Here is a 17,519-nt window from a genome sequence, read left to right on the forward strand (position 1 = left end):
TTGTCCAAATGTAAATTTATTCTCCTATTAGTAAAATGTTAGGGAAATTAATGCAGATATTAGCAATGAATTCAAAGAAATTGTCTTCAGAGAGGTGCCAGCTTCCTGGAGGGTGGTAAAAAAGAGCAATATTAAGGGATCTGAAAGATTTTCACCCTCTATTTTAGAAGCCAAAATGTCAAGATTTATAGAATTTAAGCTGGAAATTAATTCTATCTTGAAGAAAGATTTGTACAGGATGGCTATTCCCCCTCCTCTTTTTAAAATTCTTGCTTGGTGGAGAACTTTGTATCCAGGTGGGCAAAGCTCAATTACTGCTGGGTCTTCCTTGGAATTTAACCATGTTTCAGTTATAAACACTAATCCAAGGATTTCCTCCTCTATCCAATCTCTTATAAGATCCGTTTTGTTAACGTACATTAAAGCATTCATTTTGTTTTGTTGCTCAAGTCACAGAGCAGTGATATAAGCATGTTAGGTTTATTGTTAAAAGCAGAGAACATGCCAATATCACTGAGCTCTTGGCTGCTCTTAAAATGGACATGGCCAGCAGCAGGAGCTCTAGCACTCTTCACAGTAAGATAATTTAACTCGCTTTGGTCTAAAACTTGTTTTTGTGCAGACTGGTTTAATCTGTCTCAGAAATAAGCTCACTTGAATAGAAAAGTGTGTGTATGTGTGAGAGAGGAGGAGGGAGGGTTGCTGTACTCTTCAGAAACCATTTAGAACAAAATCAGATGCGTCCATTCAAAAAATCTAAAGCTCAAAATATATATAAGTAGCGAAACTAAACGTTGACGTTAACTTTTGAGTGCCTTGTACTAACTATATTTATTAGTCCATCTGGTTAATTCATCAGAGGACCTGTTTCAAGGATACTTGAAAAATATTCTCTTATGAACCAAGATATCCCTCAGCTTGCTAAAACATAAAATCTATGCTAAAAGGTAAATGTTCCCAAAAAACAATCCAGCCTCTCAGTCATAGCTGTGAGCATTATATAAAGATGTGTTTATGGTAAGGAAAACAACCAGTGTCAAAGTGATAGAACATCTGGGCCAATTCAGTAACAGTAGCCACTGCTACACACTGCCATGCAGGACATTAACGATTTAGGCTGGGTTTTCAAGTGATGCTTCTGCTCATCAGGCTAGACATGGCTGGAGATGCTGTAAGGGCAGCATTCACAGTTCTAAAGCCGCATATCAACTCTCACTGACCAGGCTCCAGATGAAATTGATGTTCACAGACTCTTGCTGAGGATCATTGCTGAGATTGTTGGGTTAAAACGGGCAGAAGGGGGAGAAAGAGGAAGGAATTCTGGGAAGTCACAAATGAATAGGAACCTGTTCTGAAAGAAACAGAAACTGAAAGAGGCATGAGGAAACTATTTGGTCAATAAAACAAATATTGAGAGATCCCTTCACATTTGTTGTGGCTAAAGTTTGATAATGCACTTCAGATGAGGATAATCCTAGAGAATAATGTCCATGAAAAGAAGGTAATGATTTGCTAAAATTTGTAATATTTACATTTGTGGATTACTGTATATACTCGAATATAAGCCTACCCGAGTATAAGATGAGTTAACAGTTTCCCTCCTTTCTCCTTCCCCCTTGGTGAGCAGCATTTTTACCCTTTCCCTCCCCATCCCACCCCCATCCGCCAGTGACTGCCACTACTCTCTCTCTCCTAACTAAAAAATTCTCAATGACTTTTATAACATTCTCAATACTTGTAATGTGGCATTAATATCTTTAGCACAGCAAAAATAAAACCACTGAATTATCTGATGCATTCGTGAAGACAAGCCTAAATTAATAGTGACATTACGAAGAGGCCGCAGATATAAGTTAACATGAATTGCAGACAAATAGATCGATGTGGCACTCTTTTCTCCATTGCAAACCAACCTGAGCTGTCTGCTTCACATCTCACAGTTTGTCATCTAAAACTCCTCCATCATACCCTTTATAAGGTAAGCTGGGCACAGATCATTTGCACTAGTCAAATTTGAAATTTTTGCACTATTGAGACTCGTTATGCTGGATTTACTTCTTGAAAGCTACTGCAGGTATTTTTGCACTCTTCCCCTTCCGCCAATGACTCACTTTTCTCCCTCACCTACCCTTCCTCCGCATGACTGGTACTTCTCTCTTGCTTTCTGCCCTCCTGCGGTGACTGGCATTTCTTACCACTTGCTCTTGGCTGCTGCTGCTGACACAGAAATGAAAGCATGCTGCACTGGTGTAGAACCTTGAGCATCTGCACATGCTGAAGACCTCCCGGCTCCTTCCCTCTCAGAAAGTGGGCAGGAACTGGGGGAGACTTCAGCATGCCCAGATGCTCAAGCCCCACCCTGGCCCAGCTTCCTTTCACTTCCTTGTCAATTGTGACAGCAGCTGCCAGAAGGGGGAGGGGCAGGGAAGTGAAAGAGAAGTGGCGGTCACCATGGGGTGTGGGGGAAGGAAGCAAAGAAATTTCTTCTGACTCGACTGTAAGCTGAGACCCCAATTTCTGGGCTTTTTTTGGAGTCACAAAAATCTTGGCTTATAGTCAAGTATATACAGTAACCATGTGGTGTGAGGAATAAAATATCCTTTTATTTTAGTTTATCATGGGAGAAAACCTAGAACAAATGTCAGGATTTTGACTCCCATTTTACCACTGATTTTGTCTTTATTTGTTAGGTAGCCTGTACTCTGCTACACGAGATGCAATCTTACTCTCAAGCTTCTACAGTTTAAATATGAACCCAGTTTTTATATGATTTTAAAACTAGAGCTTGTTAAAAATATACAGAAGATTTGTAGTTTATAATTCTAGGGCATCTCTATGGGTGGGGTGGTAAGCTGGAAAAAGAACTTCTGCTATGACAGACTTTCTGATAGGAAGGGGGGTTTGTTTTGTTTTTAACTAAGAATAGATATGCTGTGGTTTTGGAGAAAATTAAAAAGAACTTGGCTAGATTGAAGTCTTGGGAGGATGGATTAGAGGCATAGTTTTGGTGGATGGGAATATAGAGAGTAGTCTAGAAATTAGAAGGTAAGATTAGATAAGAAGAGTAAATGTGACTATAGTTTTAATTTCAAGTTGGTGTTGGAACTAGAATTAAAAAACCTTAATATTAAACTAATTAAAGTGCTATTTGAAGACAAATATTAAGATCCGAAATATTTGCACCGAGAATGCAATCAGTCCATATCAATAAAACAATCTTGTATATCTCTGCTGACCTATCTGAAAAAGGTGTGCAAAAAAAAAGTATAAGGAAAGAGATTTTGTACTGAACTCACACCTTTTCAGTTGTAGCGCAAAGTGAATTACATTCAGTTGCTGTAGGTATTTTCCTATACTTGGATGGCTTACAAACTAAAGAGGCCCTTTTACCAAACAGCAGTAAATATTGGCCTTAGCATGCGCTTAAGCAAGTCATTCCAACACACTAAGGCCATTTTTACTGTTGGGGTAAAATTAGGGTTACCATATATCCGGTTTTACCTGGAGATGTCCTTTTTTTAGAGGACACGGTGGGGCATCCGGGTGGGTTTTGCCAGCCTGACCGTTTGTCCGGGTTTGCGGGTGGATGGGCAGGTGGGCCTCAGGGTTTCCTATTCTCCCCTCCCCTCCTTTACCTTATTTGTAAGCCGCACTGAACTTGCTATTGAGCGGGAAAGATCGGGGTATAAATGCCACAAATAAATAAATAAATTATCATACCTTTGTGGTCTAGTGGCCTCTTTGGGGCAGTAAAGAGCCCCCTCTTTCCTCTGGCACAGCTGCCGACGACCTCTTGCTCTCGGTGCTGCTTCAAAATGGCTGCCGAGAGTTCAAGCGGCGACCTCGCAAGATTTCCACAAGAGGAAAGAGGGGGCTCTTTCCTGCCCCAAAGAGACCACTATATCACCAAGGAAATACGATAAGGTACAGGAGGGGCAGGAAGGGAGGGGATGTGAATGGAGTCATGTGGGTAGAGGGCGGCTGGAAAAACGATTGGGGAGGGGATATATATATATATATATATATATATGGGGGGGAGAGAGAGGGAATCTGGCTTTCTTGGGGGGGGGGTCAAGGTGACACTGCGGTACACGGGTGTGATGTGGTGGAACAGGGGTGTGACAGGGGTGGGATGAGGGTGTGACAGGGGTGGAGCAGGGTGTGACAGGGGTGGAGCAGGGTGTGACAGGGGGCATGGCTGAATTGTATTTTGTGTCCTCTTTTTTTTTCTCACTGCAAATATGGTAACCTAGGTAAAATGGCCAATTTTCCTATTTGTATTATTAATGGCTTCATGCTAATTTTCCCATCAGTGCATAGCCATTTGCGTGTGAGCCCCTACTGCCACCCAGGGGCATAGCCAGACTTCGGCGGGAGGGGGTCCAGAGCCCGAGGTGGGGGGGCACAGTTTAGCCCTCCTCCCCCAGCCGCTGACCCCCTGCCACTTTGAAACCCCCCACCGCCACCGCCAGGTACCTTTGCTGGCGGGGGTCCCCAACCCCCGCCAACCGAAGCCTTCTTCAGCGCCTTTGCTGATGATCTGTTTCTAACTCCTGACATCCTGCGTGCACGTCCTGTATGTAGCTCCGTGCAGAACCTGCATGCAGGAGTCAGCAGGACGTCAGGAGTCAGAAACAGATCATCACCAAAGGCACCAGAGTTGACCGGTGCTGAAGAAGACTTCGGCTGGCGGGGGTTGGGGACGTCCGCCAGCAAAGGTACCTGGCGGCGGAGGCAATGGGGTGGGGGGTCGGCGGGACAGGGGGGTGTCAAAAGTGGCGGGGGAGGGTCGGCGGTGGGGGGGGGGTCAAAAGTAGAGGGGGCCAGGTCTTAATGCCCCCGTGGCCCCACCGAGCTATGCCCCTGCTGCCACCTATTTTGTAGGTGGTAGAGACTTGTGCGCTAAATGTGTGCTAATAGGTTAGCACACAGCAATACCCATGTGCTAACTGATTAGCCAGAACACACCCACTCTCTGCCCCTAGACCCATCCCCAGTGCTAAGAAAATTTTATTTTTTAGCTTATGGGTAATGCATGTACATCCCCTACAACGGGATACCTCGGCGAACCCGCAGTAAGCTATTTTGCTGCGGTAAGCACAAGTGCTTACTTCAGCTTTGTAAAAGGGCCTCTAAGTTTGTATCTGAAGCAGCAGATGATTAAGGGGCCCTTTTACTAAAGAGTTGCCACATGGCCACCAGCCCAATGCGGGTGCCAGTGGTACTTCCACCCCCAGCATGCTATTGAAAAAATATTTCTACAGAGGGTTATCCGGTGGTAATTGGGCAGCATCATGCGCTGCCCAGTTACCGCAGATTAGTGCGGTAAGTGCTTCCCCCCAAAATGGCCACGTGGCAAGTGTGAACTTACTGCACTGCCATTTCATTTTTGGTTATTTTCACCCATTGCGGTAAAAGGGACCCTGGCGTGTGGTAAAAATGGCTGCCGCTGCTAGTGAAGGCCCCATTTACTGCCTCAGTGATCTGTCCAAAATCACAAGGAGCCACAGTGGGATTTGCACAAGGCAACTCCTCCATTCCAGAACAATACTGAATTATGCATCACATGTTCAGTTGTGTAGCAGGAAAACAGACCTAGATTCACTTCAGTAGGACCCAACTGAAACAAAATATTTGATCATAAACATTTACTTCTTAAATCTATATAGTGCTCCAAAGTTAGGCGCCTGTCTTTCGACATTCGAATGGAAGTTAACAGAAGTTAAATCCAAAAATGGGGGTGAAACAGCAGTTAGATGTCTAAAGTGCCTCTAGGAACTATTCAATAACTTGGCAACTAAACTGTTCCAGTGCGTAACTGCAAAAGGGGGTGTTCACATGAGAGAAGCACAGACATTTCAATTATTTAAGTGCATGTTTTGTTGAATACTCTCAGCTGCCTAACTGCTGCATTTAGGAGCACCCATTTACACCTGCCATAGAGCAAGTGTATATGGTAGTACCTAAACTTAAGCATTGAAACATGATTGGGAGCAGGTGCAAGTCCCAAAGTCAATCTGTTAGGATATTGACATTTATCCCCTTCTGAAATGGGGGATATATATTTGTCTTCTAGGCATATTCTAACCCAGACCAAGCCCCCTGCCATTTGTATGCACTTGTGTTTTTGCTCTTCATATCCCAGCTTTGTAAAACTGGAACTTAGACGTTTATGCATAATAATTGTTTAAGTGTTAGTTTATGTATGTCTCAAATGTAAATGGATAACAAAAACTATAAATATCTCTTTTATTCGATCTATTAGTTGGACATGGGACTTCGATCAAAAAATGAATTTTTATATATGTAAAATAGCCTCAACAGCCCAGGGAACCTAACACTAGGACTCCACTGAAATGGCCAACATCATAGGCTCCTACCACATTCCGAAAAAAATCACAGAAATCAAAATAGACCTTCTAAAATGACTGCCATATTCAGTGGCACTATTTATATGAAAAACATTGCCGAATATAATGACAAATTCTGGCTTGAGGTTTTATTTCAACCCCCATTGTTCACCTAAATTTTACTTTCGAATATTCTTTAGGGCTGTGGATGGGAACATTTCCAAATAGTAAGGCAGAAGTGATTATAGGTCTGTTTTCCCACTTCTGCCTCATTTCAACTATGATGACCCCACAAATAGGGTAAGTTAGATCTGTAGGAGGCTCAAGGAAGGTGGTTGTTAAATTTTTAATATAGGTGATGTTTATTTTATTTTCATTTCCGAAAATAAATTTTAAAAGAATTTCAGAGGGTGGTTATTTTAGTAACTAAAAAGAACAAAGTTTTCATACATTTTTCATTTCAGTAGAAAATGAATGCACATCCCTAATATTTTATTATTTGACTACTTTATGTCCAGATATAGAACTGTATACTTTATTATTCCACTACATGACGAGGCCATAGCTAGGGAGGAACATATGGCACATAGGAACATAGAAACATAACATCTAGTTTAGCATCCTGTTTCCAACAGTTGTCAATTCAAGTCACAAGTGCCTGGCAGGATCCTTAAAAGTTGCAAGATTCCATGCTACTTACCCTCACGGAAAAACAGTGGCTTTCTTAAGTCTGCCTTAATAATTATTTATGGATTTCTCTTCCAAACCTTTTTTTAAACCCAGCTACACTAATTGCTTTTACCACATCCACCACTGACTTCCAGAGTTTAACTATGCATTGAGTGAAAAAATATTTTCTCCTATTTATTTTAAATGTTCTACCTAGTATCTTCATGATATATCCCCTGGTCTTCGTACTTTTTGTAAAAATAAATAATTGATTTGCGTTTATCTACTCCAGTCCAGGCAGGATTTTATAGATCTCTATGATATGTCCTCGCAGCCACAGTAGTGTGGATTTGAGGAGTAGCCTAGTGGTTAGTGCAGCAGACTTTGAGCCTGGGGAACTGGGTTCTATTCCCACTGCAGCTCCTTGTGACTCTGGGTAAGTCACTTAATCTTCCATTGCCCCAGGTACAAATAAGTACCTGTATATACTATGTAAACTGCTTTGAATGTAGTTGCAAAAACCACAGAAAAGTGGTATATCAAGTCCCAATCCCATTTGGGCACCTCTTTGAGAGGGGTGGAGGTCTGATTGTAGAAGTTAGCAAGCTTTATTTGCTACCTTGGGGAAGGGACTATATGAAAGATGAAGAATCACTTTCTACTGTTCTAGCCCAGAGTACAAAATTCTCCAGCTTTTTGGCACTGCTATAAGAAATGAACCTGATGGAGATCGTCAGTCCACAAATCACAAAAGAATAACAGTTCAGGCAATAATGATAGAAGTTGATTCTGGAACATGAAACATTAAATTATATGACAAATGGTATGGCAAAGCACTGAAGAGTTCATTTGAAATAATGTAATAAGTAGAGCTCTTTGAAAGGTTTCAGCTACAGTTTATCCTATGTTACCTGTTTAATATCCTACAGCCCACATATATAATGCATCTATCTTTTTTGACATTGGTTTTCTAAAGAGTGATCTCATATTATAAGTATTTTGAAAACAGGCATATAGAATCATTCACTCTGTCAACGTTTCATGAAAAAAATAGTTCAAATGGACTCTATTTGTAGTATTTTTTTCCTTGGTAGTTTCAGATGAACTCTTTATTAGAACTGCAGATAAAGTTAGCTAACAGATACCTGAAATAGCAGAATATATACTGAGTACATGAACACAAGATAAGGAAGACAGATGGACATTGATCTTTGCCACAAAAATCTGATCACATCTTTTGAGTGGTGAACAAAGAAAATTCCTTTAGCCTGGGTCAACATATACATATGCTCTTACTTTTTGTTTCAAAGTTGTACTGAAATAATTTCTTTCAGTGCAGTTGTGTGACTGTACTAATTCACTTTTTAAATCAGAAATAGAATATGAACATTACAGTAGTATCCTATAAAGATACGGTGTATCCTATTCAAAGATACTGTGTAATATACCCCTATAAAAGTAGAATAAAATCAACTTGAATGGCTATATATCTATGTTGTACATGCAAATATAATATCCACAGTGATGAATTGGTTGCCAAATGATACATTGATTATAATCAAGTTTATCAATTTTCAAGTTTATTAAAATTTACTTTCCCACCCAAGCAGGCCATCTGGGTGGCATACAATCTAAAAATGGGGATACAATTAGTACCATATGACAACACAAGGCATTGTAAGGATACTGAGTAGAACTACAATGTAAAATAGGATAGAAGGGGTATGGAAGGTTGGCGTTTGTGTGTCCAGGGGTTCAAGTTAAGTTCGCAGATGACAATATTGAAGTGAAAAGTCAGCAAAAAGCATCCTTAAAAAGAAATGCCTTAAGATCGATTTTAAATTGTGCTAGGAAGGATTGTATCCTTAAATGAGAAGTTTGCTGGTTCCATAACTCAGAGCCCTGGACTGAGAAAATTGATTATCTTATGTTCTCATAAACTATTCCCCTATAACTAAGGATAATCAAGTAGTTAGATCTATGCAGATCTAAGTGCTCTGGGTGGACAATATGGGGTTTGATAGCGTGAGAAGTTTGCTGGCTCATCATGATGATATACTTTCAAAACTAGAAGTATTTTATAGATAATGGGATGAGAAATGGGCAGCCAGTGGGCATTCTTCAGATGGGGAGTTATATGGTCATATTTTCTTACTTTATTTATGATTCTAATTGCCATATTTTGGATTATTTGGAGGCAATGGAGCTCTTTGACTCTAAGGGCCCTGTTTACTAATGTGCGCTAGTGTTTTTAGCACACAATAAATGCTAGAGACTTCCATACATTCCTATGGGTGTCTCTAGCATTAGCACATGCTAAAAACACTAGGGCGTCTATAGCACAGCTTAGTAAACAGAGCTCTGCGTGCCTTATGTAAGGAGTTGCCATAGTTTAATTGACTAACGACTAAGGAAGGTATTAGAATGTTAACTGCAGCGGCAAGTAGTAGGGATTGTATTGAGTGAATTAGACAAAGTTTGTAAAAAGAATGGTGAACAACCTGTGATATCTGTGGTTTGAATGTAAACTCATTATCTATAATGACTACAAGGATTCGCATAGAGTCCATTTGTGAATTTGTGACACAGAAGTATTACATAAAAGGATGAGCAACACTAGGGATTTCTGTAGTTGCTCAGTGAAAAAAAGAGCTTTTGATTTACTGGGATTAAGTTTAAGGTTATTGCTCTAAAGCTAGTCTGTAAGAAGATCAACAGTGCAAAGAATTTGTAAATCATATGCATTAATAAACATATTAAAATCCAGTAATTGAGCCAGTGTATGTAGTGGAGCAAGAAAAATATTGAATAGTATGGGTGTGAGGATCAAGCTTTGAGGGACTCCTGAGTCAAGCTCGAATGGGATGGAGGAAGTGCTGCCGATTTGAACTGTATAGACACACTTACTGAGATAGGATATAAACTAGTGGTAGCAATTCCAATATCCCGTTAAGTGGTTAAGCAAAATGGAATGATCGACCAAGTCAAAAGCTGCAGTAAGATCCTAAGATCGGAGTAAGATAGATTTCAGTTTGTCTAGTTGGTAACAAATGAAATTTGTGATACCTAGTAGGATTTATTTATTTATTTTTTTATTTACAGCATTTATATCCCACAATTTCCTTCCCATGGGCAGGCCCAATGTGGTTTACAACAATCTACATAAAAACACAGCATGTCAGGGGTCAAACAATTAATGTCCTAGAAGTATAATGGGAAAAAGCAAAGCGAGGTAAAGTAAAAGAGAAAGAGCAGCGGTGAGTAATGTGACACCGGGGTAAGACAGATCAGAAGGTAGAGATGCCTGGTGGGAGTGATGCATACGCTTTGCCAAATAAAAAGGTCTTGAGGCGCTTTTTGAAAGTAGGGTGATCAGTAGTAAGTTTCACCAGTTTAGGCAGTTCATTCCAGAGATGAGCGCTAGAGTAGGAGAAAGTTGATGCATAGGTGCTTTTGTATTTAAGTCCATTATATACTGGGTAATGGAGGTTTAAGTACGTTCGTGAGGATCCGTGGGAGTTCTTTGATGGTAAGTTGATTAGGGTGTCCATGTATGCAGGGGCTTCACCATAGATGATTTTATGCACCAGAGCGCAAATTTTAAAAGTGATACTGTCTTTAACAGGAAGCCAGTGCAGTTTCTCTCTCAAAGGCCTTGTACTTTCAAATCTATATGCACCATAAATGAGCCTGGCAGCCATATTCTGAGCTGTCTGTAGTTTTTTCAGAAGCACATCTTTGCACCCTGAGTAGATGCCATTGCAATAATCAAGACGGCTAATGACCAGTGATTGCACTAAAGTGCGAAAGACCTCTCTAGGAAAATATGGTTTTATGCGTTTAAGTTTCCAACAAGTGAAGAACATGTTTCTGACGGTAGAAGTCGTATGTTGCTCCAATGTTAAGGATGGTTTCTATACCACGATGTTGACAGAAGCCGGTTTGGTTAGGGTGAAGCACATATGTTTTTGTAATGAAGTCTGCAAGTTGTGAATGAACAACGAATTCTGCTATCTTGGCGACAAAAGGGAGGTTGGTGATAAGACATTAATTTTTATGGTTGATAATAGGGAGGGTGGCGTCTTTGATCTTAGGATGGATAGTGGCCAAAACATAAACAAGTACCTCTGTGCCTATAATCCATACCGTTCATCACTGTTGTATCAGCAAGGATATAAGAAAGGTGCCCATCTTTTGACACAAATCATAAGATGGGCGTCCTTCTCACAGGGTCTCCAAATCAGTATAATTGAAAGCCAATTTTGGACATCCCCAACTGCTTTCCTTTGCAGGGACGGCCAAAGTTCACGGGGACGTGTCGGAGGCGTAGCAAAGGCGGGGCTTTGGTGTGCCTAACACATTGATGTCCTCGACCCATAATGGAAAAAAAGAGCGTCCCTGATGAGCACTTGGACGACTTTACCTGGTCATATTTTTCTTCCGACCAAGGCACAAAAAGGTGCCTGAACTGACCAGATGACCACTGGAGAGAATCGGGGATGACCTCCCCTTACTCCCCCAGTGGTCACTAACCCCCTCCCACCCTCAAAAAAAATCTTTAAAAATATTTTGTGCCAGTCTCTATGCCAGCCTCAAATGTCATACTCAGGTCCATCACAGCAGTATGCAGGTCCCTGGAGCAGTTTTAGTGGGTGCAGTGCACTTCAGGCAGGTGGACCCAGGCCCATCCCCCCTACCTGTTACACTTGTGGTGGTATATGTGAGTCCTCCAAAACCCACCAGAAACCTACTGTACCCACATCTAGGTGCCCCCCTTCACCCATAAGGGCAATGGTAGTGGTGTACAGTTGTGGGTTTTGGGGGGCTCAGCACCCAAGGTAAGGGAGCTATGTACCTGGAAGCAATTTCTTAAGTCCACTGCAGTGCCCCCTAGGGTGCCCGGTTGGTGTCCTGGCATGTCAGAGGGACCAGTGCACTCTGAATGCTGGCTCCTCCCATGACCAAAGGGCTTGCATGAAAACTGAGTATGCACGAGGGGACAGGGCAGCCCGTTCACAGTGCCGCCAGCTGGAGCAAGAATGAAAGGGAGATCTTCTTACCTCTGGAGGACCTCTGCTGCTGGGGCTTGGGGATCCCCACTAGCTTAGGTATTTAATGTTTTTTGTTGGCGCTGAGGGGGATGTAGAGACTACATGTACCCACCCAGTTTGCCCAGTGGCTCATCCAAAATTTGAGGTCTGGCTATGCCTCTGGCTTATATCTGTATTCAGACAATATACTGGATTTTGTTCACCAGAATCCCTCCCAGTTCTTCTTGAGTTACTTGATCAATACTCCACTCTATATGGGTATAAAGTAAATTGGGAAAAAGCCACAGAATTCTCCCTTAGTGGTCTAGTTACTAGAAGGTGTCTAGCTGCCTATTCAATAGTTTGGTCTAATAAACCTATTAATGTCTTGGAAATGTCTTGGAAGGAAATAATTCTATAAAGGTTTGCTAAAGTTAGGTACTAGGATGAAGTGTGCTAAGTGCAAATTCTCAATCAGCAATTATCTGTGTGTAATTGCCATCATAGAATACTAGCATAAGTTGGCATTTACTTTAGGCATGACCACTTAAGTCATGTCAAAGGCTGGTGTAAATGCTTACACCTAAATGCTGTCAATCAAATAAATGATAGTATGCTAAATGGTTAGTATGTAAGTGCTTGGCATGCCCCTGCCCCACCCACATCCACCCTCTCTCATAGTTATGTGCTATAGAATATAGGTGTTAACATTATACTTGGGGCAGGGGAAGGCAGAGGCTGTGTTTACTTTGGGCTCTTACAATTCAGGTTAAATAATACACTATGGGGCTCATTTTTGAAAGAGAAAAATGTCCAAATTGGTATTTTCAAAACCAGTATTGCAGACGTCTGTCTATGCATTTCATCTGCAGTGCATCCAAACTACAAGGGGGCATGTAGGGGCATTGTGAAGGTGGGATTAGGGTGGGTTTAGGGCGTGCATAATAACACTTGTACGTTTTACAGGCATAATGTGCGGCAGCGGCTAAGAAAGCAAACAGAATGTTAGGTATTATTAGAAAAAGAATGGAATACAAAAATGAAGACATTATAGTAGAATTGGAAAAGGTACAGCGAAGGGCGACGAAAATGATAGTGGGGATGGGACGACTTTCCTATGAAGAGAGGCTGAGAAGGCTAGGGCTTTTCAGCTTGGAGAAGAGACGGATGAGGGGAGATATGATAGAAGTGTATAAAATAATGAGTGGAATGGATCGGGTGGATGTGAAGCGACTGTTCACGCTATCCAAAAATACTAGGACTAGAGGGCATGAGTTGAAGCTACAGTGTGGTAAATTTAAAACGAATCGGAGAAAATGTTTCTTCACCCAATGTGTAATTAGACTCTGGAATTCGTTGCCGGAGAACGTGGTACGGGCGGTTAGCTTGACGGAGTTTAAAAAGGGGTTAGATAGATTTCTAAAGGACAAGTCCATAGACCGCTATTAAATGGACTTGGAAAAATTCCGCATTTTTAGGTATAACTTGTCTGGAATGTTTTTACGTTTGGGAAGCGTGCCAGGTGCCCTTGACCTGGATTGGCCACTGTCGGTGACAGGATGCTGGGCTAGATGGACCTTTGGTCTTTCCCAGTATGGCACTACTTATGTACTTATGTACTTATGATCCATGTGTGACTGCACCTTGAATATTGTATTCAATTCTGGTTGCCGCATCTCAAAAAAGATATAGTTGAATTAGAAATGGTACAGAGAAAGGTGACAAAAATGATAAAGGCGATGGGAAGATTTCTCTATGAGGAAAGGATGAAGCGGCTAGGGCTCTTCAGCTTGGAGAAAAGACAGCTGAGGGGAGATATGATAGAGGTCTATAAAATAACAAGCGGAGTGGATGAATCGCTTGTTTACTCTTTCCAAAAATACTATGACTAGGGGGCATGCTATGAAGCTACAAGGTAGTAAATTTAAAATGAATCAGAGAAACGTTTTCTTCACACAACGTGTAATTCAACTCTGGAATTCGTTGCCAGAGAATGTAGTAAAAGCAGTTAGCTTAATGGGGTTTTAAAAAGGTTTGGATGGCTTCCTAAAGGAAAAGTCCATAGACCATTATTAAAATGGACTTGGGGAAAATCCACTGCTTATTTCTAGGATACGCAGCATAAAATGTATTGTACTTTTTGGGGATCTTGGTAGGTGCTTGTGACCTGGATTGGCCACTGTTATAAACAGGATGCTGGACTTGATGGACTTTCGGTCTGTCCCAGTATGGCAATACTTATTTACTTATGTACTTGGGAGTAACTGAGACTTGGTTGGATGGAAGTGGAGGCTTACCGTTGGCTGAACTATGCCCCAAAAGATTCACTATCCTGCCCTTACCAAGGCAAGGGAAGCAGGGTGGAGGGGTAGCAGTCCTGATCCAAGAGACAATCAAACTGTGCAGAGCTTCCATCCCCACCTGTCTGAATCAGAATGCTTCCTAATCCATCTGGGAGATAAAGAATCAATGTGGCTACTTGTGGTCTACAGTGCATCTCGCAACAACACATCATCTATGCAAGAACTGCTGAATCTGATGACTGAGGTAACCCTGAGCTACCCTAGGTTACTGATTATGGGAGACTTTAATCTACACATCGGAACTACAGATACCACCACTGTTGTCTTCCTTTATATGATGCAAAAAAGTCAATCCCTATAAATTAGATGTACAGGGATATCCAGAAAGGAGTCACACACTTTAAAAATCCACTAATGAGGAATTTTTATAAAAGGGACAAGTAGAGGAGACTTCAGTATAGGCTGTTGCCACAGCCAAGCTTTATTGTTCAGTGAGTCTAGCCGTAACAATGGCTCACTATCTAGCTCTATACGTCATCAAGACTCCTCATTGCGTGACCCTTTCCAATATTTTTATTAATATTTTACTTTCTTTACCAATAAATTCCAAAATGAAGTGTGAAAAAACAAGTGAAAATCCATATACATCTAGCGCTAAGGAACCCTATTCACTAAAGAAAATTAAAAACATAAAAAAATAATGCAAAAGTGAAACAAAATATATCAAAAGGTCCAGCACAGACAATGAAGAGAACAGATAGGAGCGAACTTAGCTTCAACTTGTGTTTCCTCGCTCTTTTTCAGTCTGTTCTCAAACATCTCCCTGTACATCTAGTTTATAGGAATTGACTATTTTTTTGCAGTTATTGATATTGTTTCTCCCCTGGGATTTCATAATTAGTAGTGATTCCTTGATAAGATGGCAGCTCTAGGAATTATTCCAGCACAGGGGTTGACATCTTTGAACACAAGGCTGGTGGCAATGAGATAACACCCCTATCATGGACTGATCATTTTCTAATCAAATCTTCTATTAAGAAATACATTATACAGATGAGCTCAACCAAAGTTTGGAAGGAAATTTGAGACATGAGAAATCTGACTGCTGATAACTTCCTAGAGGCCTTTTCCTACGCCCATGTGGATGAAAACTGAAGACAGTGTCAGAGCACGTTGATAGCTGGAATGCACTCTTAGCAATAGCATTATCAAAAATGGCCCCTCTACAAGAAGGTCCTATGCTCTACGTACAAAAATTCCCTGTGGTTCTCCCAGAACTACAGGTCCTTTAATGTTATAGATGTCAACTTGAAAGAAAATGGAGAAAATATCACCTAAATGAAGACAGGCTCAACTGTAAGAAACACATGGCAATGTATTGCCAGGCCTTAACAATCTGGCTTCAGACCTGGGTACAGAACAGAGACAGTTCTTGTGTCTCTTCTTGATGATCTACACAGAAACCATGACAGAGGATTTGGTTTTATGCGTTTAAGTTTCCAACAAGTGAAGAACATGTTTCTGACGGTAGAAGTCGTATGTTGCTCCAATGTTAAGGATGGTTTCTATACCACGATGTTGACAGAAGCCGGTTTGGTTAGGGTGAAGCACATATGTTTTTGTAATGAAGTCTGCAAGTTGTGAATGAACAACGAATTCTGCTATCTTGGCGACAAAAGGGAGGTTGGTGATAAGACATTAATTTTTATGGTTGATAATAGGGAGGGTGGCGTCTTTGATCTTAGGATGGATAGTGGCCAAAACATAAACAAGTACCTCTGTGCCTATAATCCATACCGTTCATCACTGTTGTATCAGCAAGGATATAAGAAAGGTGCCCATCTTTTGACACAAATCATAAGATGGGCGTCCTTCTCACAGGGTCTCCAAATCAGTATAATTGAAAGCCAATTTTGGACATCCCCAACTGCTTTCCTTTGCAGGGACGGCCAAAGTTCACGGGGACGTGTCGGAGGCGTAGCAAAGGCGGGGCTTTGGTGTGCCTAACACATTGATGTCCTCGACCCATAATGGAAAAAAAGAGCGTCCCTGATGAGCACTTGGACGACTTTACCTGGTCATATTTTTCTTCCGACCAAGGCACAAAAAGGTGCCTGAACTGACCAGATGACCACTGGAGAGAATCGGGGATGACCTCCCCTTACTCCCCCAGTGGTCACTAACCCCCTCCCACCCTCAAAAAAAATCTTTAAAAATATTTTGTGCCAGTCTCTATGCCAGCCTCAAATGTCATACTCAGGTCCATCACAGCAGTATGCAGGTCCCTGGAGCAGTTTTAGTGGGGGCAGGTGGACCCAGGCCCATCCCCCCTACCTGTTACACTTGTGGTGGTAAATGTGAGTCCTCCAAAACCCACCAGAAACCTACTGTACCCACATCTAGGTGCCCCCCTTCACCCATAAGGGCAATGGTAGTGGTGTACAGTTGTGGGTTTTAGGGGGCTCAGCACCCAAGGTAAGGGAGCTATGTACCTGGAAGCAATTTCTTAAGTCCACTGCAGTGCCCCCTAGGGTGCCCGGTTGGTGTCCTGGCATGTCAGAGGGACCAGTGCACTCTGAATGCTGGCTCCTCCCATGACCAAAGGGCTTGCATGAAAACTGAGTATGCACGAGGGGACAGGGCAGCCCGTTCACAGTGCCGCCAGCTGGAGCAAGAATGAAAGGGAGATCTTCTTACCTCTGGAGGACCTCTGCTGCTGGGGCTTGGGGATCCCCACTAGCTTAGGTATTTAATGTTTTTTGTTGGCGCTGAGGGGGATGTAGAGACTACATGTACCCACCCAGTTTGCCCAGTGGCTCATCCAAAATTTGAGGTCTGGCTATGCCTCTGGCTTATATCTGTATTCAGACAATATACTGGATTTTGTTCACCAGAATCCCTCCCAGTTCTTCTTGAGTTACTTGATCAATACTCCACTCTATATGGGTATAAAGTAAATTGGGAAAAAGCCACAGAATTCTCCCTTAGTGGTCTAGTTACTAGAAGGTGTCTAGCTGCCTATTCAATAGTTTGGTCTAATAAACCTATTAATGTCTTGGAAATGTCTTGGAAGGAAATAATTCTATAAAGGTTTGCTAAAGTTAGGTACTAGGATGAAGTGTGCTAAGTGCAAATTCTCAATCAGCAATTATCTGTGTGTAATTGCC

This window comes from Microcaecilia unicolor, chromosome 6 (assembly GCF_901765095.1).
Source record: "Microcaecilia unicolor chromosome 6, aMicUni1.1, whole genome shotgun sequence".
NCBI classification, from domain to species: Eukaryota; Metazoa; Chordata; class Amphibia; order Gymnophiona; family Siphonopidae; genus Microcaecilia; species Microcaecilia unicolor.